The following is a 26,469-nucleotide window of genomic DNA, read 5'->3' as shown; positions in this document are numbered from 1 at the left end:
TCAGTTTCATTAATAGATGAGTAAACACATTGTCCTTTAACATTACCAACTTGTAGTACCACACTTTTATCATGCAATGAAGAAGAAATGATGATGATAATAATAATAATAATTGTTGTCGCTATCATCATCTTTTACTTCTGAAGCCAAATGACCTGTTACTAATTAGAAATGCTCACAAAAAGTAACAAAATATAGTTATTAGTAAATAAGCATTATCTAGTCAACTCAAATAAGCTATAAGAAAAGAGCCTAAGGAGAATAAAATACAAGATAATTCCACAAAATAGTACATTGTATAATAAAAGATGCCAAGAGTTGATTACTTTTGGCAGCATTAATATTCATACTACAGCACTGAAGCTGCCAAAATTTACCATCAGAACCTATTAATACTGACATAAGCTGATACATAAACAATGGATAGGGTGGTGGGGAAAGAATTCTCTTAGCATAAGACATATTTCAAAATGGTTTATTTTAAAACCAAACTTCTGAAATATCCAGAATAAAAACAGAGATTTTAAAATTTTTGCTTAGAAGTTTTCCATTAATGCTAATAATGTTAACAAATAGTATTACTAATTAAAGTTCAAAGTTTTCACAACAATAGTTTAATTCCAAAATTAAAGAAAGTAATATTAGAAAAGCCCCTAATAGGTACAATTAATATTGATTAAGTAGATTAACTGTATCTGTTTCAATTAGAAACAATCAAAATTTAAAAACAAATTTTTTATAATATTTTTTTGTAAATGTGTATCCGTGTATGTGTGTATGACATCCAAGATTACAACCATAAATTAGACTATAAAATTCCTGATATAAGTACTGGGTACATTCATATTTTTGTACATTAAAAGCATCCATGTAATCAAATGGCTTCATGTTAACTAACCTTCCAAGAGTGGAAATATGAATTAACTGTCCATGTCTGATGACTTAATCTACCTTTCCATACTTCAAAAGTTCTTTGATACAAAACCACTGGGTAACATGAATTGGCTATCATGAGAGTAATTTACAATGCTGTATAATTAATACAAAATATACAATATATATTATATTTATGCATACATATACACATACATACATACATACAAGTATATATATATATATATATATGTGTGTGTACCTATGTATGTGTATATATATGCATACATATATATACACATACATACATACAAGTATATATATGTGTGTGTGTGAGTGCGTGTACATATATACATATGTGTGTGTGGCTGTGTGGTAAGTAGCTTGCTTACAAACCACATGGTTCTGGGTTCAGTCCCACTGCATGGCACCTTGGGCAAGTGTCTTCTACTATAGCCTTCAGTCGACCTAAGCCTTGTGAGTGGATCTGGTAGACGGAAACTGAAAAAAGCCCATCGTATATATGCATATATATATATACAGAGGGAGAGTTCACGAAAAAAACAAAAGACGAAGACAGGTGGTGTAGAAAACAAACAGATGTATTAGTATAACACTCAGGAATTGAAAAAGTCTTTTACGTTTCGAGCCTATGCTCTTCTACAGAAAGGGACACAGAAAACAACAAGGAGAGATCTATTGGCTACCGATCTATCATGGTGAATGTATGTGTGTGTATATGTTTGTGTGTCTGTGTTTGACAACCGATGCTGGTGTGTTTACATCCCCGTAACTTGGTGGTTCGGCAAAAGAGACTGATAGAATAAGTACAAGGCTTACAAAGAATAAGTCCTGGGGTAGATTTGTTCGAGCAAAGGCAGTGCTCCAGCATGGCCATAGTCAAATGACTGAAACAAGTAAAAATAGTAAATAATGCACTTGTACTGGTGCCATGTAAAAAGCAGCCAGTACACCTTGCGAAGTTGTTGGTGTTAAGAAGGGCACCCAGCCATCAAAACCATGTCAAAACAGACAACTGGAACAAGGTACAGCTCTCTGGCTAGCCAGTTCCTGTCAAACTATCAGCATGGAAAGCAGGCATTAAAAGATGATGATATATATTTTGAAGTAGAGGATTGATAGGTGACTTTGGACTTTTGGCTTGCAAAACTTAATCAAACTGTACTTATTTGGGTTCCTTTAGGCATTTATAGTCTTTGGCAAGTTGTTAATTCTGGGATGGGTGGAGATATGTGAAATGACAATTATACTTGGTGCATGTAGGTTTGGGAGGTAGATCTATAAGAAAGGGGACAGAAAAGGATAAGAGGAAATATGTTTGTACAGTGTGTATTGGTAGAAAGTTGTTGTTGGAAGACTTTGTTAGTCTGAAGTGGGACTTGTGTTATTGTTTAAAGTTTAGTCAAGCATCAAAATAGCTTTGTACACAGGTATGTCCAATATAGGTGTGTTAGGTTCAGATCATAAGATTCATGTGTACGCATGTACACACTCATATATGCATATAGATATGTATGAATATTTATATCTGCTTATATATGCACATATACGTATATGCATATATATATCATCATCATCATTTAGCATTCGTTAACCAGGGCTGGCAAGCTAGAAGGCTGTACCAGACCCCAGTTTGATTTGGCATGGTTACTACAGCTGGATACTCTTCCTAACGCCAAACATTCTGAGTGTAATGGGTGGTTTTACATGCTTCCGGCACAGGTGCCATTTGCACAACACTAGTATCTGCCACAACTGTGATTTTACTTGGCTTCATGGGGTTTCTTCTCAAGCATGACATAATGCCACACACACACACACACACACATATATATTTTTATATATATATATATGTCCCAGCGTCGCCTTACTGGCACTTGTGCTGGTGGCATGTGGAAAAACATTCAAGCGAGGTTGTTGCCAGTGCCGCTGGACTAGCTTCTGTGCAGGTGGCACATTAAAACACACCATTTGAGCGTGGCCGTTACCAGTACTGTTTGATTGGCCCTTGTGCTGGTGGCATGTAAAAGCATCCACTACACTCTTGGAGTGGTTAGTATTAGGAAGGGCATCCAGCAGTAGAAACTCAGATCAAGATTGGAGCCTGGTGCAGCCATCTGGTTCGCCAATCCTCAGTCAAATCATCCAACCCATGCTAGCATGGAAAGCAGACGTTAAACGATGATGATGATGTCTATAGAATAAATAGAAAGTCAGGAGAGATACGAGATGAATATATTTATTTCCCTAGTTGATATCCAGAAGCTTATGATTGTTTCACAGCTAATATCATGGAAACATAATTTATTTTAGTGCATAATAAATTATTTTACATGCCTGTATTAAAGGAGATTTTTTTGTGAGTACCACTGGATAAGATAAATCCATATATTGTGCATTAATATTATATATACATGTATCTTCATCATCATCATCATTTAACGTCCGCCTGTGTGTGTATGCATGTATATACACACACACATATACACCCAGACACACACACACTTACATACATACATATATATATATGTATATAAATTTGTGATATGATATATGGATCCAAAGAGTCATGTACCTATCACAGAAAGTTGTTCTAACAGACTCAGCTATCAGAACACATAGTAATCTAATGCAGGGAAGTGTAATGCTGAGTTTCCATGCAGCTGAAATCCAGTAAACATTACCACTATTTCTTATTTATAATTCTACCTTTACGGTGCTTTATTTAGCTGGAAAATAATACTATTGTATTGCAATAATATTTATAATTTTTATACTCTTTTACTCTTTTACTCATTTCAGTCATTTGACTGTGGCTATGCTGGAGCACCGCCTTTAATCGAGCAACTCAACCCCGGGAATTATTCTTTTGTAAGCCCAGTACTTATTCTATCGGTCTCTTTTGCCGAACCGCAAAGTAACAGGGACATAAACACACCAGCATCGGTTGTCAAGTGATGCTAGGGGGACAAACACAGACACAAACACACACACGCATACATATATATACATATACATGATGGGCTTCTTTCAGTTTCCGTCTACCAAATCCACTCACAAGGCTTTGGTTGGCCCGAGGCTATAGTAGAAGACACTTGCCCAAGGTGCCACGCAGTGGGACTGAACCCGGAACCATGTGGTTGGTAAACAAGCTACCTACCACACAGCCAGAAACATTTTCACTGATCTCAGTTCTGTTTATGGCTATACATATCAGACGAATATACAGGCATTCATGTAGCAGATATTTTAAATTTCATCTTTGGTGAACCTAGCTGAAGAAAACTAACCAGATTTATGATAACAAGTGTAATCTGGAAAGTCTGAAATTTGAGTACTAAGTTATCCATTTATCCAGGGTTCTTCCCAGAAGTAAGATGAAAATTTTTTATGTTTGCCAACCACATACATCTTTGCCTGTATACATTCAGTGAAGCTTTACATAGCATCATACAGTTATTGACTGCTATTTCCAGCAAACATTGGTGCCTTGTTGTGCCACTATTTATAATTCTAACTTTACGGTGTTTTATATAGCTGGAAAATAAAACTATTGTATTGTAATGGTATTTATAATTCATATACACACACACACACTTATATATACACATGTATACATCTACATATATACATGTGTATAAAACCATGCCAAAACAGACATTGGAGTTTGGTGCAGTCCTCTGTCTGGTTTGACAGCTCCATGTCAAACCATCCAAGCCACGCAAGCATAGAAGATGGACATTAAATGATGATGATGATATATACAGTACATATGCTAAAATTGGAATGGTACAGAGAAGATTAGCATGGCCCCTGTGCAAGGATGACATGCAAATTTGTGAAATGTTCCATATTTATTTATAGATGAAGTGGTAAGAAGCTTGCTTCCCAACCACATGGTTCCGGATTCAGTCCCACTGGGCAAGTGTCTTTTACTGTAGCCTTGGGCCGACCATAGCCTTGTGAGTGGATTTGGTGGACAGAAACTGAAAGAATCTCACACACACACGTATATATATATATATATATATATATATATATATATATATATATATATATATGTATATATATATATACACATATATACATACATACACATACATACATATATATATGTGTGTGTGTGTGAGTGTATCTGTGTTTGTCCCCACATCATCGCTTGACAACTGATGTTAGTGTGTTAACATCCCCGTAACTTAGCAGCTTGCAAAAGAGACTGATAAAATAAGTACTTGGCTGACAAAGAATAAGTCCTGGGTTGATTTGTTCAACTAAAGGTGGTGCTCCAGCATGGCCACAGTCAAATGACTGAAACAAATAAAAAGTATGTATATATATATATATATATTGAACCAATCCTATGACTAGCACCCGGCAGATGCCAGGGCCCTGGGACTGGAGGTACGTAAAAAGCACCATCCGAATTGTGGCCGATGCCAGCGCCGCCTCGACTGGCTTCCGTGTAGGTGGAACGTAAAAAGCACCATCCGAATCGTAGCTGAAGCCAGTGCCACCTCGACTGGCTTCCATAAAATGCACCATCCGAATTGTGGCCGATGCCAGCGCCGCCTCGACTGGCTTCCGTGTTGGTGGCATGTAAAAAGCACCATCCGAATCGTAGCCGAAGCCAGTGCCGCCTCGACTGGCTTCCATAAAATGCACCAATCTGACCGTGGCCGATGCCAGCCTCGCCTGGCACCAGTGCAGGTGGCACATAAAAAACACCCACTACACTCACGGAGTGGTTGGCGTTAGGAAGGGCATCCAGCTGTAGAAACATTGCCAGATAAGACCGGAGCCTGGTGCAGCCTTCTGGCTTCCCAGATCCCCGGTTGAACCGTCCAACCCATGCTAGCATGGAGAACAGACGTTAAACGATGATGATGATGATGATGATATATATATATACACGCACACATTCCCCACCCACCCATACACATATATCATTGGTGTTATAATTTTATAAACTTTTGAGAGAATGTGGAATAATGTTTTGGTGGGGGGGGGATATAAAGCTATAAATAATAGCATATGAATATTGGGTTGAAAAATTCTTTTGGATAGATACAATAAAAGTTCCATGGACAGCCTCTGACTTTTTTCTAGTCAATATCTAACCAATATTTACGAGCTATTCTTTATAGCTTTATATATATATTCAATAACCAATTCCAGTGTGTGTGTGTGTGTGTGTGTGTGTGTGTGTGTGTGTGTGTGCATGTGTGTGTGCATAAGTGTATATATCTATATACACATATTTATCTAACCCATGATAGCATGGAAAATGGTAGTCAAATGATGATGGTGATGATGATGCACACATACACACATATGCATATATATATCAGCATCATTTACTGTTCCTTTTCCATGTTGGCATGGTTTCTACACCTGGATGCCCTTCTTAATGCCACTACTTTACACAGTGTAGTGGGTGCTTTTTTGATGTAGCAGCAGCACCTGTGAGGTCACCAAGTAACTCACAAGACACGACCCTTCAAATACGGTAAGTGTAATATTGAGGGAGGTGGTTTTATGCCACATAATGAGAGGTCAAAGTATGAAAGAGGGACAGGAACAGGTGTCTTGCTGTAGAGGAGCTACATGGCTACCTCAGTTAGAAAAGAGGCAAGATGGTAGTGAAGATGTGTCAGGAAGTAGTCTCAAGTTACAGATTGGTGAATGTAAGTAGCACCAAGGATTGAACAGGGTAAGTGAATTGATAACTAAGTTTATAACAATGTGAATGGAGAGTGGCTAGAGGATAGAGACGGGGATAATATACATATACATACATGTATATATATACATATATACATACATGTGCATACATATATACATGTCTACAGACACACACATACACATGCACACACACACATATATGTATATCCTTACAAATATATTTATACATATAGTCACATACATCCACACACAAAAGACATCAGAAAGCCTCAGAATTTTTAATAAAGTAAAAATCAATACAAGTTTAATCAGAAATAAACACACAACTCGTTTAGTGAATGCGATAATATTCTTAATAACTAAAATCAACATTAGCCTCTAATTAATTTTTAAAATATATATATAGATAAAAGCTATATAATAGAAAATTAAGTAATATTCTACAGATAAAAATAACTAAGTAGATTCTAGTGTGTGAGGACACAGTGATTTATTCAATAAAGTTGAAATAATTACTTTTTACAAGTCTTCTCTATAAGTCATTAAAGTTGAGTTATAACACTAAAGAGTGGGTCATACACAGTAATCTAGATAAGTGCTCTGAATAACTGCTTGTTATATTCATTATAGAATACTCCAAAAAAAAAAAATTGTCAGCAAATTACATTTTTTTGTTGAAATACCCAGTGAAGGTTGCTTCACGACCATCTAGTTGGAGTCCAGTTCCACTGTGTGGAAAATTGGGCAGGTGCTTTCTAACACAGATCTAGACTGACCAATATTTTGAAAGTGGAATTGGTGGCTGCAAAATCTATATATATATATATAATCACCATCATCGTTTAATGTCTGCTAGTGGTACGCTAAGAGCACCATCCAAGTGTGATCGTTACCAGAGCAGCTACCTGGCTTCCATGCCAGGGCATGTGAAAATAACATTCGAGCGAGGTGGTTGCCAGTGCGGACATGCTAGCATGGGTTGGACGATTTGACTGAGGACTGGCGAATCAGATGGCTGCACCAGGCTCCAATCTTGATCTGGCAGAGTTTCTATAGCTGGATGCCCTTCCTAACGCCAACCATTCCAAGAGTGTAATGGGTGCTTTTACATGCCACAGGCACAAGGGCCACAACGGCCACACTCAAATGGTGTTTTTTACGTGCCACCTGCACAGGAGCCAGTCCAGCAGCACTGGCAATGACCTCACTTGAATGTTTCTTTCATGTGCCACCAGCACAAGTGCCAGTAAGGCGACGCTGGTAACGATCACGCTCGAATGGAGCTTTTTACGTGCCACTGGCATGGAAGCCAGTTAGCTGCTCTGGCAACGATCACACTTGGATGGTGCTCTTAGCGCACCACTAGCACGGATGCCAGTCATCGAATTTAAGAGCTTATTTTCCAACCACCTCTTGTACTATTTTTCTGGACTGCCATGTTAGCTTGGCAATAACTATTAATATCTTGTACTTTTGTTTTTCATTTATTCTGATGAAGGACTAGCATATGACATGTCAAGCCTCTTTTCCCTTCTTTTTGTGCCTGATAATAATAATCCTTTTTACTATAGGCACAAGGACTAAAATTAAGGGATTATAATAATAAAGGTTTCAAATTTTGGCACAAAGCCAGAAATTTCAAAGGAGAGGTAAAGTAATTACATATAATAATATACACACACATGCACATATAAACAGACACATGCACACGAGTGTGTGTGTGTGTGTACATATATGCAGAAATGAAGAAATTCCACGGGTTCACTTGTTAATGCCTGAGTAAAGCAGTAGCATGATATTTATATTCCTAGTCACCATTACGATTAGCTGCTTTGTGCATTTGAACCCCAGTGGTATAAAGAAAAAAATCTGTTACATGAAAATCAGGTAAGGATTCTGTGACAAGAAAAATATCTAACCATATAATGCTACTTCAGATACGTTCCTGTCAATGCAAGAATGAAAAAAAGACAGGTATTAAGCAAACAACCAAAGAAAGAATGTTACTTTTTCATGTGTCTGGAAAATTTGCTGTAAGAGATTTCGCCGTATAGAAAAATTTGCCATAACACAAAGCTTATCAACATTTTTTAAAATAAATAAAAGAATGATAAAAGGTTTTATAAAAGTATTTAAATAGGCAAGTCATTATTAAACGTCAAACATTAAAAAAACATGATGAGGACATTTAAAATGAAATTTCTTTCAATGAATTTTCCTACAGCAAAAATGTTTATAACTAAATTTCCTATAACCACTTTTACAAATCTGCTTGTGCAGGAGATACATTTTATTTTCCTTTATTTTTTGATCACAGGGAAGTAACTCACACCATGGCCTTCATAGTATTTTCTCATCACTATATTCAGTAAGAATCATGGTGTATACACTTTACTTAAGAGGCTTAATAAGATGAAAAGATGACCAGAGTTATCTCTTGTACTTGCTGCAAATGATATATTAGATATTTATATAATGTTTACTTTCTTCATCATATAGACATTTCTAATACGAATACGACTTTTCATTTTCTCTACATTAAATATATTAACACTAAATTAACTATTGTTTTAAATGCTGATGTATAATTGAGTAATTAACATCAAAGGTTTATTATATTAAGTATGTAGACTTTTCACAACTGTTTGCAAATAAATACTCTTCTCTCTACTTCAGTAACACAGGGAAGTTCTAGGTTTGATTGTGGAAATCCAATAATCGTTTCTAATATAGGTGCAGGGCCTGAAATTTGGAGAAAGCTGTTTAGTCAAATCAATTCCAGTACCATGACTGGTGCTAGGCATCAGTACAGTAATGAAGGAATGAAAGGAAAAGCAAAGATGACTTTGGCAGGAATCAGTACAATACTGTGTGCTGTGAATTATATGTACTATCCATCTGACACTTTTTCAATGAGGTTTCACCAACTCATTTTCACTCACAAGGCTTGTGCTGTCCTCAGGTTGTGGTAAAAGACATTTGCTCACATATGCATTGTGGGATTTAACCCATGACCTCATGATTGCAATATCAACTCTCTAACCATTTGACTATACCAGTCATCTCACACACAAAGTTATGATAAAACAGAATCCAAAGAGACTGGTGTTCGTTTGCTTCAGCAAGACTTGTATTAATAAAATAGACAAAAAAATGTAGTCAAATGTGTGTGTGTGTGTGTGTGTGTGTGCATGTAATAATGTGCATGTATGTGAGTATGTACATGTGTATGTATGTGTGTATGTGCGTGTGTATACCAGGTGCGATGGATAAATTGTCACCATTTTATATTTTTAATTTTGCACATTATTTTTGATTTTGTCGACTACACAGTATTGTAGGGTCAGTTGGACATCGTCTGTGAGAAAAACAGCATCATGACACAATTCACTCTGCTAGAAATTTGGAAACGACATGCAGTACTGCTTGGCATTCACACTGGAAGCCCCAGTATGAACATTTCAGAGTGTCTGGGTGTCAATCTGAGGGCAGTGCAAACTGAAGTCATGTACTGAGAGTGATAAAAATCAAATCAAACATCCAGTTAACATCATATTGTTAGGAGTTATTGCTAGTAATGGCAACATTATGCCACCATTCATCTTCCCACACAGCCTCACACTCAACATAGAGGACTACATGAAGTGCCTGGAGTAGGTAATGCTGCCCTGGGTCAAGAGGGTGGCTGCTGGAAGACCCTGTGTCTGGCAACAAGACTCTGCACCATGCTACACAAGCAGGAGAACCCAGTCATGGCTGTCAAACAATTTCTGTGACCACATCACCGCTAACATCGGGCTACCTAACTCCCCACACTGCAAACCCCTTGATTATTATGTGTGGGGCACAGTTGAATGAGATATCAACTAAACTCCTAATACCGAAGATGAACTGAATACAAAGATTATGGCAGCATTCACCAACTTACGCAAGGAGACCCTCCAGAAGAGTTGCAAGAGATTTCCAAGTTGTCTGGTTGAAGCCAATAGCGATTTTATTGAATAAATTTACTCGTTAGTATTTCAAGATATTTTTATGTCATTTCGGTAAATATATTGGTTAAAATGAGGTGTCAGTGTTATTTTCATTTTTGTGTAATTTAGACAACAAGTTATTCACCATCCCCTGTGTATATATATAAATATATACACAAAATACACACAAACAAATGAATGAAGGTATATTAGATACTATACAAGTTAATTTTTCAATCTGAAATCACCATCCCTTCCAGAAAAGATAAAACAACGGTATCAAGATTTCTCCAGAATTGATATATTAATAAGTGAAAAATAATCTGATTATATGAAGACAAGAGGACAGCTGTGGACATATGTTTCTGTCTCAATAGGCATCATAACTTTTATATACTCATTTTGACAAAGTCAATAGAATGCTGAGCTCAATGCATGGCAATATTTGTTCTGACTTTCTGTGCACTGAGTTAAAATCCTATCATGTTCAACTTTACCTTTCAACCTTTCACAGTTAATAAAAAAAATTAGCACCAGTCTAGGGTGGAGGATTGGCCAAATTGTTAGAAAGTCAGTCATGATGCCTTACATTAGCCATTCCAGCTCTGTGCATTCTATGTTCAAATCTTGCTCTCACTCCATGATCAATAAATGATGACACTTCTGCCAGAAATTGTAACTATAAATAGTATCAGCATTTCATAAAACCAATGGAAACAGCATTTGTGGTTCAATCAAGAGATTGACTACCACTATCACCATGTCAGACAGTGCATAATGTTATCAATATCAGATTGACTGTGGTTTACTAAAGTAGTTAAGACTACACCTGTTAAATGTACCAGAGAGTTTATTGGACAGGAGTTACTCAGCAGCAACAACAGTAGCTGTCCTAACCTAAAACTAGCTCCACTCCTGCCCTACAATTAGCTCCACTCTACCCTACAACTAGCTATATTCCACCCTACAACAAACCATACTTCAACCCTACAACCAGCTATACTCCTGATCAGCAGCTAACTTTTTTCTACCTTACAACAAGCTGTACTCTTACCTTGCAGCCAGTTATATTCCTATCCTAAAATAAGCTGTATTCCTCTCCTCTTTGAAAAGGAAGTAAATGTTTTTACTACTACTATTACTACTACTACTACTACTACTACTACTACTACTACTACTGTCACCATCACCACCACCACCACCACCACCACCACCTGCATCTCCCTTACACATTATGTCAGAGTAAACAGTATTTATATCACTATAGTATTCCCTCTCTTTCAATCATCAGATCTTTCCTTCAGCCAGTTCTTCTCTTAAACCACATTCATCAAATGTAAGTAGGAAATCCAATGAATATTTAGAAACTTCAGGGTTTTTTTTTATTTGATTGTATCTCAGCTACATCTTTCATTAATTCCTCAACCATGTCATCTATTACCAAATTTGTATCCTTTATCTCCCACATTTTTCAACCTTTCTCCATACCACACCCATATCCCTCTATGTATTTCAGATATTTTGTATCACATTTATCATTCATTGATTACATAACTCTTTTGATTTAATTAGCAATGTCTAATTTTGTTTCATTTTAATTTATATTCATTTCTTTTTTGATTCTCTGGAAATTCATTTTCTAAAAATTAATTTATTAAAAAAAGAATCAAGTAATGAATTAAAAAAAAAAAGAAACATTATCATCAATTTAAAATCAATACATGACATGATTTTTGAAAAAGTTGAGTAAACACTCTGATGGATCTGTTAAAATAGTAGTAATACATTCCCTCATAATGTTAGTGTAAGATATTTTCCTAGTTTGGATGTGAAGTTTACATATTTTTCTAGTTAGGATATTAAAATGTTTCGTAGTTTGGGTATTAAAGAATTATTTCCTAGTTTCCCTATTAAGGTGAGATGCTTTGCTATATTGGATAGTTTGGTAAAATAGTCTTTGAAGTAATTCAGAAATTTATTATTTCATTTTCTACACAACTGCCAAAACACATAATCCAATTTGTTAATTAAAGCCTAACTTTATAAAAATTTTTAATTTATTTTTAGTTTGAATAAAATATTGTGTTAACCTTCTGACATTGAACTGTTTATGGCCAACTGAATAGTTTAGTCAAAAATAAATAAATAAATAATGTTATTTTAATAGATTACCTCTTTCCAAATACATTATCTCTTCCCAAATACCTTCTCTTTTGTCTCTTGCATGGTGTATGAAGAACTGAATAATTGAAGCCATCAAAGAGTTGAGATATAGATTTCATAGTCAAAACTTAAATATCTAATCACCATTTACAGGAAGTTAGAAAAAGAACTTTCCATTTTTTTCCCATTCCAGTTAATTAACTACTATTTAATAATGTTATGTTTCCTAATGTTAACAATGTAAATTTGACTATAGAATTTTAACAGTTTCCTTCCTTTAATGTTTATTTTTCTCTTGTTATCTCTGGTTATTCCAAATTGTTAGACCAACAAATTCAGATAAAAGAAAGTTAAAATAATGTTAACAATATCTACTATAGTAATGAGTGATGGTTAACAAATTTGTAGTGGTGGATTATGAATTTGGTAAAGTGTTGTACAAAATTTCCTTCAGAATTTAGTTACTGTGTCTCATTTTCAAATCCTGCCAAGATAGACTTATCTTTTCTTCCTCTTTGAGCTCAATGACATGGCATGGGGGGTACAGACTACCCAAGATGGCCACTTTATATTAGGAAGTACCAAAAAGTAATGTTACACTTCATGTAATGATTTCAAATCTATATAAAACATATATAGTTTTATTAATTCAAAATATAATTGCCATTGTTTCCCCACCTTGAAACTAGTTTTCTGATTACTTGGGCAAAAAAACAAAAAAACAGATTCTTTAATAGAACAGCATTTGGAGTGCTGCTTCAGTATTGTCCTTGCCCATGGATGTTTTTCCATTGGTAAGGTATTCAAGTCACCCAAATAATTGAAAATCTGATGGTACTAGGTCTGGTGAGCAGGAAGGGTGAGGTAGAACTTTCAAGTCTAATGAATTTATCTATTCTTGGTTTACCTTATAGAACACACAGCTTTATTCTTAGAGGACAACTCATGAGGTACCCACTTTTCTTCTCTATCTACTAATCTCAGTCTGCTAGTGATGACCTTACACAGTGGACCAAGGTTTATTAAAACTCCAGGATAAGTCCCAAATGTTTTGACAGATCCTCTTCAATTGCTGTCTTCACTGTGTCATTATTGAGAACAGGTGATCTTCCTAGTTCCAAAAGATTGAAGTCACTATTTTTGAATTTGTTAAACCACCTTTGGCATTTCCAAACACTTACACTATCAGGATATGCATGTATATGTTTTCCCTTCTGTATGTTGCTTTGTTGTCCTTATAAAATCCATAAAGCATGTAATGCTGAATACATAGCTCACTAAGCCTTGTCTTCCATGGACTATTACATACAAACACACACACACATACATACAGCATGTGTCCATATTAGCAATTGATCAATTGGGTGGTTGCAAGGATACCCTTGGTTTCTAAACTATTTGTGGAATGACAGATTATTTGCTTGAAAATATGACATTACTTTTTGGTACTCATAGTATATATGTGTTTGCTATAGTCAAAGGTTTATTATGCTTTAGGAGATAGGGCAGCCAATTTGGTTGTTACACAAGGCAGCCAAAACCCATATTGTGCCATTGATTGGGGTTGATAAAATGAGTACTAACCAAGTACTGTAGTCAATTTAATTGACCACATCACTCACCCAAAACATGTGGCCATGTGTTAGAAAACATTAATTACTGAAGCAATTATAAGAAATAATGGAATATATACCAAATCAAAAACAACAAATATTGTTCCTTCAGAAACGATAAGGAAATCAAAACTAAAGTAGAGAAATTTTTCTATAACAAGATTTATTTGTTGAAGACAAAACTATTTGATGAATTATATATATCATGACCTGAGATAATTTATTATATACTTAATCTAACTTAAAGAAGAGAGTGAGAAAATCAATAAATCTGCTTGACAGATAGTGTAAATAAATTCTTCATAATTATCATAATTCTTCCCTCCACCACTCTCTCTAACTCATTTTACAACCTCTCCTAGTAACAAACCAATCCCCTCTCTCTATTGAAAATAGTCGTGCCAGCAATCATTCATCAGAATTTCATTTTCTTAGTTTGATGAAGGGAGTTGGTGACCATGCAAGTAGCCTATGCTGACTCTCCTAATCTGCTCATGTTTAGGTAGAGTAGGGCACAATAATGCTTTCTAGATGTTTGGTGACTTTGCCTCGTGTTGTTGAAAGAGAAAAGATTGGTATGACTGCATTGGAAGATGTTTTTGAAGCTACTGCTCGTGAAATGTAAATTTAACATGAGGTGCTTAAGTTGTATGTAGATGATACTTGTGAGCTGAAGATTAAATGAGGAATAAAGGGTGAAAAAGGTTCCACATTTTGGCACATGGCTAGCAGGTTTGGGAGAGGGGCTAAGGTGATTACACTGACCCCAATGTTCAATTGGTACTTATTTTATTGAACCTGAAAGGATGAAACGCAAAGTCAATCTTGGCAGGATTTGAAATCAGAACATACAAATGGATGAAATGCCACTAAGCATCTTGCCTGGCATGCTAACAATTCTGCCAGCTAGCTGCCTTAATAATAATAATAATAATAATAATAATAATAATAATAATAATAATAATATGTTAGAATACCAAAGGCCAGACATAGTAACCTTTAGGAGGGACAAACAAGAATGCCTAATAATCGACATGGCAGTGCTAGATCAACATATTATCATGAAAGAAATGAAAAAGACTGATAAATATGGAGACCTGACAATTGAGATCACCAAGATGTAGCAGCTATGAGTGTCAAACATAAAGGCTGTCCCTATTCTCGTTGGAGCATTGGGTTCAATACCACCCAACCTGAAGAAACATCTGGAAACTTTAAAAACACCCTACAATCTAGGTGTATTGCAAAAATCAGCATTACCTGGAACAGCATGCATATTGCATAATGTACTGTCTGTCTGAGATCCTTTTGTGACTTGACAGACAGTGGAAACCCCTGGCAGACACAATATCTTCAATCAACATCACAATATTGGATACTGTGCGATATCTTAAAAAATAATAATAATAATGACAATAATCCTTTCTACTATAGGCACAAGCAAGACCTGAAATTTGGGGGAGGGAGTCGATTACATCAACCCCATTACTCAACTGGTATTTATTCATTGACTCTGGAGAAATTTGAACTTAGAATGTAAAGACGGACAAAATACTGCTAAGCATCTTACCCAGCATGCTAACAATTCTGCCAGCTTGCTGCCTTAATAATAATAATAATAATAATAATAATAATAATAATAATAATCCTTTCTAGTATTGGTACAAGACCTGAAATTTGGGGGAAGAGGAAAAGTCAATTACATTGATCCCAGTACTTAACTGGGACTTATTTAGCCAACCTCATAAGGATGAAAGCAAAGTTGAAATAATAGTAATAACAGATCATCATAAACAGGTAGGAGAAACCCTACTTGCATTAGTAACAAGGTTATTTCCCATTGTTTTTCGTTTTCATTTTGTACCAATTGCCAATAGACCTTAGCTATATTTATTCATGTAAGCTTGTGTGGGCACAACTGAATAAGTGTGTAAGTTTCAAACATAACACAACCCTAACTAATTCACCAATATTCTTCTGTCTTCAATAATTTATGGCTGTATCTGTTCTCTGTGTCTGGATTAAACTGAAGGGATAATCATTGCACATAATATTATCTGAAGGTTTCACTATCTATTTACAAGTACAAGAGCTGAAATGTTTATACCACTGCCAACTTATACACCTTTATGTACTGTAAATAAACTATTGCAAACTATAATTATGCCACATCAGAAAATATGTTTTAACAGGCTTTTGTTTCCCTGTTTTTGATGGACTATTACATTCACCAGCACACAAAGCAAAAAATGATGTAAACATGTTTAAATTACAAATATTGCATGGGAAATACATACAGTTTCAAGTCAATTACAACTGGTTCATTTCCAGTGATTAACTGGCAAAAATCCTAAAACTGTCATATATATATATATATAGCTCAGTCGGTAGAGTATCAGACTTTTATGGTTTTATATATATATATATACACACACACACATATATATATATACTCCTTCACTCATCTCCCCATTCACTTCAATCATCTTTCAATCATTCATACCACTCCACCTCTTATCTCCCTGACACCAATGATGATTACAAACTATGAATGGTTGCTCCTCCTTACCACCATCCCATCAAACTGCCACTCCCACCTTTTGTTAGGTCACTGTATGGGAGACTATTGATCTATTCCCATCACTCTACCTGTGTGCATGTTTCATCTTCTTTCCATTTCCCCACTCACTTCAATCATTTCCCTATCACTCATATCTTTCCATCTCTCCTCTCAACAACTGTGATGCTTGCAAATGACAAATGGTTCCCCATCACAACCGTCCTCGTTACACTGCCTAACCCTCCTTACCACCATCATCTTTAACCCGTTCGTTACTAACCCGGTTGAAACCGGCTCTGGCTCCAAGTACAAATGTCTCGTTTTCATAAGTTTTGAATTAAAATCCTCCACCAAACCTAACTCAGAATTTATGTTCCTAACACTAGCTGAATGATAACTAAATTATTTTACTAAATTCTTTGTTATATTTAAAGTAATTGAAAGAAACACAGAACATCTCAAACTAAATACAGAATTTGAAAGGGTTAATCTACTACACTCTCCTTTCACTAGCTCATGTTTAAGAGACTGCATTGGATAGTTCTTCTCACTATGCATCTCTAAGCATTTAACCATCTGCATCCCAACTGCTTGACTTCCCCCTGTCTGACCTCCCATCCACCACCCTCTCTCTCGCTCTCCCTCATTCTCTGAATTGCTTCTCTTTGTCATCCATCATCTACTTTTGCTTCATCCAACACTGTTATTGTTATCTCCACTCCACTAACTGTCTCTACCATCCTGCTCATGCTCTTTTCACTCACCCATCCAGACTTTAATCGTATTGCCTGAGTAAAAGTATGTCTTCGGTTACTGAGTTCTCTGATGAGAGAACATAAATAAAGTAGGGTTGAGAGATCCATTAGTTGTTTCACTGAGGATGTGATAACCTCTCTAGTGTAGGTGCCACAAAAAATGTGCCTAGTATAAACTGTAAAGTATATGGAAAATGAGTGGAGCTGGAGGGTTGAAAGGTTCTTTTAACCCTGTCTCACTAAGGACTTACCAAACCCTTTGCTGTTAGTGTCACAAGAAAATCTACACAGTATGCACTTTAAAGAGATTGATGATAGGAAAGTCATCTAGCTATATAATCTAACCCAAAATGACATGTATAAGTACTAGTCTATAAATGCAGTAGTTCCTAAAAAGAAAGGACTTGGACCATGACACTTGCCCAAAACATGCCATCATGGAAAACAAATATAAAATGATGATATATAAATACAAAATACTATTACATATATTGATTTATCTTTCTCTCATTTGTTGATTAAAAATTGTGTGTTTGTGTGTACATTATATATATATATATATATATATATATATGAAGACCTGTTGAGGCAAGTGAAATCGAAATCATGCTAGTGGAGTGCTAAGAGCACCATCCGAGCGTGATTGCTGTCAGAACATGACTGGCTTATGTGCTGGTGGGATGTAAAAAGCACCATTTGCCTTACTGGCACTTGTGCCAGTAGCGTGTGAAAAACATTCGGGTGAGATGGTTGCCAGTGCTGCTGGACTGGCTTCTGTGCAGGTGGCACGTAAAAAACACCACTTGAGTGTGGCCGTTGCCAATATCGCCTGACTGGCCCTAGTGCCGGTGGCACGTAAAAGTACCAATTACACTCTCAGAGTGGTTGGTGTTAGGAAGGGCATCCATCTGTAGAAACTCTGCCAGATCAGAGTGGAGCCTAGTGCAGCCATCTGGTTCGCCAGTCCTCAGTCAAATCTTCCAACCCATGCTAGCATAGAAAGCAGACGTTAAACGATGATGATGATGATGATGTATGTATGTATGTATATATATATATATATATATATATATAATCAATCTACTTCAAAGAATACTGTTAAGAGATAACTAAGACTATAGGGAACATAAATCCTGTAAAAGATTTTTCGTTATCATAAAGTATTTCATAGGTGTTTAAACATACATGTCAAACATTGATTGAAGCATTATCTGACAGGAACTCAATATAAAATGTAGACTTAGATAAACATATTTTATTAATAAACTAGCATACTCATGTCATCAAAAAGGCTGACAGTTTTATTAATGAAAGAAAATGGTACATCAAAACAATGGGAGAAACCATTGGTAAATGTTAGCAATCAAGTAAATATATGTACATATACAGAATTGAAGCACTTGAACTATCATTATGGTTGTAATGTCCCAGCTGAAAATATGATCGTCCACATGATATATATATAGATAGATAGATCATTAGCCACTACACACATATTTTTCTCTCCTTGTTTTTTCTGTGTTCCTTTCTGTAGAAGAGCGTAGGCTTGAAACGTAAAAGGCATTTTTTCGATTCCTGAGCGTTATACTAATACATCTGCTTGTTTTGTACACCACCTGTCTTCGTCTTTTGTTTTTTTCGTAAACAGTAACCTGTGTATATAGATATGTACATATCTACCTACAAACATGCAAATATAAACTTAGATAAACTTAGATATGTTTCAACCAAAGATTGGTCCAGGCCATGTCTAACTTAATAGCACCACCTGATAGGATTATTCGAATCCTGTTTAAGTCAAGTTTTGTTTAAGTCATAACTCAAAAAGTCTCAATCCAATATTCTTATGTGAACAGATGTACACACTTGAGTGTATGCATTGATATTTGAACTAACACACTAACTCAACCATATTTTGACAAACATCAAGAACTCTCTTAACTCAAATTGTACAACAATATTTAACCCTTTTGCTATCAAACTTGCCCAAGAGTACCTCTGATGCTTGTTTTAAAGTGATTTCAAAAATTTCGACTAAAATTTCCCATTAATTTATATTACAAATATCAGATTAATATTGACAATCTGTTTACTCCTGTTATTCATCATTTTTAAAAATAGTTGAAACAAAGGCAGAGTATTCAATAGAAATATGCTAACAAAGGGGTTAAATTTAGCTTTTATGGTTAAAACAAACACAACTTGTAATGGAGTGACAAAGAATATTAAATAATGAAGGTCTTTTGACTAGAGTGACAAAAAAAAAAAAGAAACAGACCAAGACTGATCTGATAAGAAAAAAATCAAGAGCAGATTGTTAGCCTTTGAACAAAAGAGAGAAATGTAAAAGTGAATGAAGTGATAGGTAGAGAATCCAAGTTCAAAAGGAATGAAACATGTTTAGGCAATAGTATTAGAATCAAGGGAAATGAGAAAAGGATTGTGGAGAGGATTACAATCTGCCAGAGAGAAAGGGGTGTGGGGAGAGAGAGAGAGAGAGAAGAGAAAGTAGAGGAGATGAAGGTTGCTGAGAGATGGTAAATAACATTAATGCAGGCATTAAATAACATTAATGCAGGCAAAATATTGATGTGGCAATGCAATGTGTATATGTATATACATATATGGTATATACACACTCAAACACACACATATATGTGAATGCATATACATACATATTTGATATACACATATATATTTAATATAGCTTCAAACATTTGAGTATTTTAAAATCTCACAAGTACTTTCTACTCGTTGTGTGCTCATTATTCTTATTGTTTTGACATAAGGGTGTGATAGGTCACATAACTCAAACTTGAAACAAGAGAATAATTTAGCAAACTGTACCTTATTATTTAAGTTTTACTTCCTAGTAATTTGACTTGAAGCATCTGATAAACATGTGGTACAGAGTGTTCAATAAATACTTAGTACAGAGTATCTCATAAATACAAGATATATTTTCTTTTTAATACAGATTAGAAGACTAAGCAGTGATGTGTACAAATATAAAAGGGAGAGAATTAGAGAGACCTGGTCTTTTGTTGTCAGTCCATAGCACTTCCTTTTCCAGTGTTCAGTGCTGAAGAGGAGATAACTATTCCAAACTGCATGTATCCATCGTCTGGGTAGGGGAAGTCTTAAATTGACTTGGAATGTTTACACCTATTCATCAGCAGCAACAATTTTTCTCCATGACAAAAAACAGCAAATATCTTCCTTATGGTTTTGAATATGTCACAAGAATATTTCAACTGTTAACAAGTTTTTTAAATCTTTTTAATGGTTTAGTCAGAGGAAGAAGGGCAGTCAGCCACAATTATTTTCTGAGTCTCCAAGACTGAAGGAAGTAAGGAAGTTATATTCAGATCAGATACCAAGTGAAAATGCTTGCAACAAGTGAGATCCACAAAACGTACCCAATGTTCAGATAATCATGTTAAACTAGATTTCTGAATGTGAATGGTCCTGCCAACGTACTTGCACATTGTTTCCATCTCCTGTAATACTCGGCACCATTACCTACTTGAATTGTTTAAATTCATATCATTGACCTACTTAAAACTTAAGACTATAGAAGAATATATTTGCTCAAGGCACTGAGTAGTGATATTGAGTTCAATCCTATCACACAGAGTAGTAAAGTGAAGCCATGCAGTTGCAAGGCAACAGCCGGATACGTGGTACCGAATGTGGTATAGAATATCTGATAAATACAAGGTACAGAGTATCTGATATGTGACAGCAAGTATCTGTTAAACATTTGATGCAAAGAGTCTGATAAATTCAAGATACAGAGTCTGTAGTAAACATTTCATATAAAGCATCAGGTAAACATCTGATAAATATGTAGAACACTGTAACTTCTCTTCATTTGAAATTCATAGGAATGGATATAAAAATCAGAGAAATGGAATTATACTAATTCTGTCAATTTCCATTCTGTGTTTTTTTCATTAACTATTCTCTGTATCTGGCAATTGTGTGACCTAACCAACAAAGCTTTGAGAAGATTATGCCCCACTGATGAGGTTAAATAAGATTGAAATGCATCCCAGCCACCAGTTTATTAACCTGAAGCAATTCTCAGTGAAATTAATTCAAATTTTCTTGAAATTATATTCCCTTTTCTTTAAAAGTTGCTAACAAATGCAATCAAATTTTTGTTTCTTTTCACCAACTAAAAGGCAAATTTAATTTCATTTAGAATTGTTGGCATTACCACCCACTTGAATTGTTTAAATTCATACCACTGGTCCACTTAAGTTATTTCATCTAGCTCACTTTTAAAACTTATGATAGTTGGTAAAGCTGTAGGTCAAGCTAACCAACCTCCAACAACTCATAATCTTGAAATTAACAATTTTGTTCAATCCTTACCAGTGCATGTGTTAATAGTGGTAGTTTGGATGGGAGTTATTATTGTGAAGTTAACCAATAATATCAGGTGATATTAATAAAATTTGTTTTCAAAGCATCTATATTATTGGAAAATAAATCACTGAAGGAAATTACTTAGTGATATTATTATTGGATGTTCTTAGCTATCATGCCTCATATTGTCTGTCCTTTTATGATTTTTCTCAGTATTTTGTTGGCACCTTTTTTCTTGCAATACTAGAGAGATTAAAAGCTAGGTTAGTCATATACATACATACATATATATATATATATATAAAACATAACATAAACAACACATATGTAAAATGATAGGGAGTGATTTGATGAGATTTGAGGAAATAATCTGAAAAAGATTTGGCCACTAATTCATGCAAGTCAAATAATTATATTGAGGCTCTGCTTCTTCATAATGTCCAACTAACATCAGACACTAAAAAATACACACATATATATGTGTATTTATATGTATACATACATATATATAACAATATTTTATCAACTATCAAATGACATTTTGGGGATAAATTAGAGGTTGTACCGAAGATGTTTTCTATACTATAAGTCCAAAGAAAGGACACAATTATTTACCACTAATCACAAGCAGAAGATTATACAGAAATCAAATAGGAAATTTCAGTTTTTTCTAAGATTGCACAGAAACTACATAGATTATTTTGAAAACATTATTAGCTTCAATAAATCAGATATTCAAAATTTAATTCCATTCATGCTTTATTGGCAGCTTTAATGAAGGAATCGAACAAATCAGGCTGAAATAAGTGAACCTTTCGAGATTCTTAACAAAAAAGAAAAAAATCAAAAAGGAAATAATCAAGAGGAAAATAAATTGAAATAAATTGATTATTTTGTAGTAGCCTACAGCTGAAAAGAAGTGACTACCATCATAGTGGTATGGGAAAAAAATAATGTGAAATTTAGTTTTATTGAATAGGGAGAGAAGGGTTTACACAAATTTACAATAAACAAACAAAACCCCAGCATATGGCAAAATGAGACTTGCTTTATTAAGACAGGTGTAACTAATTGGTACCTGATGATATATATATATATATATATATATATATATATATATATATATGCAAGTGCATGTATGCATACACACGTGCATATGTATGCATATATGCATACACATGCGCATATATATATATTTCTTTTCTTCTAAACATTGGGAGCATTCACAGTTCACTAGATTTGCAGTAATAGCTAGAGAAAGCAAACAGAAAGCCAGTGTTTGCTAAAACTGTGAACACGATGTACTTAACAAATAAAAATAATACAAAATTACATATTTGCCAAAATATCAGCACTTAATTGTAAACAGTAAAAATTGTATCTGCAGTTCGGAACACACTAATGTATACTGGTGCATTCCTGCTTTTTTCTTTCATTTTTTTTTAATACTATTTTTTTTATATATATTTTTAATTATTATTCTGACTGTGTAGCAGAAATAAATCTGTTTTTGTGACATGCTAGCAAGAATCAATGTTTGGCACAGCTATTTAATAATCTAGTTGCTGCTCAGAAATTACATCAACAGTTCAGAATGATTACTAATCTCATGTATTAGCTTTATCTTTTTTGTTATATTAAAATAATAATGATGATGATGATGAAATTGATGCTGATGATAATAATATGTAAGATAATAATAATTATAATATACACCAATAATCAACAATGCGCAATAATAATAATAATAATAATAATAATAATAATAATGAATGAATGAATGAATAAATAAATAAATAATTTTATCTACTCTCCTTCTGTGTAATATCTCTAGCTTAGATTATTAATTATATATGAATATATGAAACGGTTTTTAGGCAAATTCAAAAGCAGATTTTTATTGCTAACACTGAATTAAAAACCATTAAATAAAATAAATTACTCTTTTCACTTTACAATTCAAGTTTGAAAGAATGAATTTTTTAAGTTCGATTTCCTTTGATTCCACCTGGAAAAAATAATAATAATAAAAAAGAATTCCGACAGAGTTCTAAAACAAATCTACAAAACCCTTTTTATACTTAGAGGAAACAATTATTTATAAGAGTTCTAAGAGTTTAAAAAAAAAAGGAACACAACAAAAAAAGAAGCATCATTGAAAAATCTACACCCCCTACACAGTAAAATATAATGCTATATTTTATTATAAATTACTGTTTTTTTAAATGCTTTGATCATTGTCAGGCTGTCACCAAACAGGTTTTATCTTCCAGCACCATTTCACCACAACTATACATTAGATTTTAATAAAGATGGAAATATATAATTCTCAATAATAATTTAGCAGATAAATATAATAATAATAATAATAATAATAAGGACAACAACAACAACAACAACAACAACAATAATAATAATAATAATAGTTATGAGGATATTATAATATTTGCTATTGACATTGAAATTAAATCTAGTTGTAGAAAGTAGAAAAAGAAAAAGAGATTGAAAACTGTATAAATAAATATGGCAAGAAAGAAAACCAAGACTAGTGAATGAAATAGCTGGAAGTTAGACAAAATTCTCACATCTCTTCCTTCTAGCTAGGATATGGGTTTGTGCTTGTTGCACATATGTATGTTAGATGGTCGATGAGTGAGTATATGTTTATATAAGTTATATATATGTTTATATGAGTATAACTCATATAAACATATACACATGGCTGATGCATGTGTTAATATAAAGATATACATATGGCTGATGTATATGTTAATATGCATATGGTACAGCTGAAGTATGCATTCATATGAGCATGTCACATGGCTGATGTTTGTGTTTATATGTATATTGCATTTGGCTGATGTATTTATGTGTGTATATGACATTTTGACTGTGTTTATTTGTGTGTCTAACATGAGCAATGCATGTTTTCACATGTGTACATCACATGGTTGATATATGGTGTTTACATGAGTATTATGAGACATTCTTGACATTTGAATTTTTGGTTCTGGTTTCAGTCATTGGATTGCAGTCATGCTAGGAATCAACTTCGAGGGTTTTAGTTATCATATTAACCTCAGTATATATTTCAGCTTGGTACTTATTTTATGAAGCTCTGTTTTACTGAATGCTGAATATCTAAGTTACCTGACAGAAAGGTACACAGCATAAATGGCAACAGAAAACAAGCTGGAAAAGATGAGTAATAAGACTGGGTTTTACACCAGTATAAATAAAAATGCACACACATGCACACGCACATGCATGCACGCACATGCGCGCATGCACACACACACACAAGCAATTCTTTTATCTTCATTTTCTCCTGATTAAACAGCACATGTGCAGAAGATGAAATGGCTTTACTTAAACTAAATTAAGTAACCAATCAAATTAATTGCTACCATTTACTGTGTATATTAAGGCTAGCATTTCAAAGAGTTGCAAGTATTTTTTGTATTCGATCCCAAAACAGACAACTTACGTCTTGTAAATGCAGCACCTAACACTCCTTAAATCACACACTAGTCTCATGTGTGTGAATATCTATACGTATTCTTGTAAGTTTGCATGTTTATATATACACACACTCACACGTATATCAATAGCATCATTATTTAATGTGTATGTATGTATATGTGTGTGCATGCATCGATATATATGTATGTGTGTGTGTATATGTGCATGTAGGTATGTATCAGTCAATGATTACACATAATAGCTAAAACTGATAAAAATAACAGTCACATCTTCCTTAAATCACATATTCAGCAGTCTTAAAAAAAAAAGGAATACATTGGACAATATGATTCCGTAACTTACAAAAAGACAGAATAATCACAGCAGGATTGCTTTTTATCAATAATCTATTTGATCACAACTAGTCTGGAATAAACAACAGCAGCAATTATAATACATTGTATGTATCTTAAAATAATTTATCTTTCAAATCACTGCATGAGCATGTTCCGTTTGTATTTCCACCTGCAACAGACCAATTAAACCTAATTGAAACAACAATCAGTTGCCACTCACCTCACACTCTACTGTCTCGTGTACATACATACATATATGTATGGGATAACCACAGATATTCTTTATGGTTGCTAGACAAATCTATCCCATGTCATACATAGTAACATTAATATACAGAAACACAATATACACAGTGACTAGCACATCCATGCACAGCAATTTTCAGGAACACATACTTGCAGAGACAGTTGTGAACCACTTAGCTACCACTTGAACTGCTAGAAATAGCAATCAAATCTTCCTTATATTACATATGGTACAGTCTTAATAAAAAAGGACAGATATTGGACATTATAGCTTGGAATATATTATATTATAGCTTGGCAGGATGATCGCTTGACTGCTTTTTTATCAGAGATTTGCTCAATCAGAACTAACCTGGTGCTAAAAAAACAAATGTGTCTATTTTAAAAGGC

General features: G+C 34.4%; 1 protein-coding gene and 1 non-coding gene across 3 annotated transcripts in view; one reads left to right on the top strand and one right to left on the bottom strand.

Annotated features, from left to right (window-relative positions):
• LOC115216733 (low-density lipoprotein receptor-related protein 6-like) overlaps positions 1–26,469 on the bottom strand; it is a 719,088-nt gene that overhangs the window by 583,087 nt on the left and 109,532 nt on the right. The gene's annotated exons all lie outside the window — the stretch shown is intronic.
• Positions 4,649–4,752, top strand: LOC115220425. The gene has a single exon (XR_003882530.1). It is a non-coding gene; the product is annotated as a U6 spliceosomal RNA (small nuclear RNA).

The sequence above is a fragment of the Octopus sinensis genome, linkage group LG1 (genome assembly GCF_006345805.1).
Source record: "Octopus sinensis linkage group LG1, ASM634580v1, whole genome shotgun sequence".
NCBI classification, from domain to species: domain Eukaryota; kingdom Metazoa; phylum Mollusca; class Cephalopoda; order Octopoda; family Octopodidae; genus Octopus; species Octopus sinensis.
This window is presented reverse-complemented; position numbering and strand designations above follow the sequence as displayed.